We start from the raw sequence: 1,035 nt of genomic DNA, 5'->3' as shown, positions 1-1,035 counted from the left end.
CCTAGCATCTAACCTTGAATTCTGCTAACTAATCTTACCCAAGATAGCAGCAGTAGCATTACAATTGATGTTGTTGTGTCCTCAGTAAAAGAGAAGATAATTGACCAGTTCAGTCAGTGATCCTATCAAGAAATACACAGGTGTCTGTCAATATTGGTCAGGATTGGAGGGAGAACAGAAAAAATGAGAGAAATGGTAACTATTTGATTTGTTGAACATGGGATGTGTGATACTGCAAGAAATGTTTTAAAAAATATTGGGGAACATTGTTCAGCTCGTGGAGCATGAAGTGCCATGTGTTGAAAGGGTACATACAAGGACTCTGAAATGCTAGCTGAAGCTAATTAATGAAACATCTGGTGGAAATTCTAGAAATTTAAAAGATCAATTTATTAACAAGCCAGTTAAAGAGAAACTGGGGAGGCGATGGCCAAGTGGTGTTATTGCTGGACTGTTAATCCAGAGACCCACATAATGTTTTGGGGACCTGGGTTCGAATCCCGCCTCGGCAGATGGTGGAATTTGAGTTCAATAAATGTCCGGAATTCAGAATCTAATGATGACCAGGAATCCATTGTCAATTGTCGGAAAACCCATCTAGTTCACTAATGTCCTTACCTGATCTGGCCTACATGTGACTCCAGAACCACAGCAATGTGGTTGACTCTGAACTCCCTGTGGGCAATTCGGGATGGGCAATAAATGCTGCCTAGCCAGTGACACCCTCATCCCATAAATGAATTAAAAAAAATTGAAACTATGAGATTTTAAGAGATTATGCTTAACAAACATGACTATGGTAGATGGGATATGCAGCAGTAATGCATGTGCCCCTACTGCTATTTGCCATCTACATGCTAGCAATTAGTGACATGATCTGAAAATACAAGGGAGTTAAAATCGATTCAGAGATAGTAGGAACTGCCGATGCTAGAGAATCTGAGATAACAAGGTGTAGAGCTGGATGAACACAGCAGGCCAAGCAGCATCAGAGGAGCAGGAAAGCTGATGTTTCGGGTCTGGACCCTTCCTGAA

This window comes from Rhincodon typus, unplaced genomic scaffold, assembly GCF_021869965.1.
Source record: "Rhincodon typus isolate 14 unplaced genomic scaffold, sRhiTyp1.1 hic_rhity00000069, whole genome shotgun sequence".
NCBI lineage: Eukaryota > Metazoa > Chordata > Chondrichthyes > Orectolobiformes > Rhincodontidae > Rhincodon > Rhincodon typus.
The sequence above is the reverse complement of the archived record's forward strand: the minus strand, read 5'-3'. Positions refer to the sequence as shown.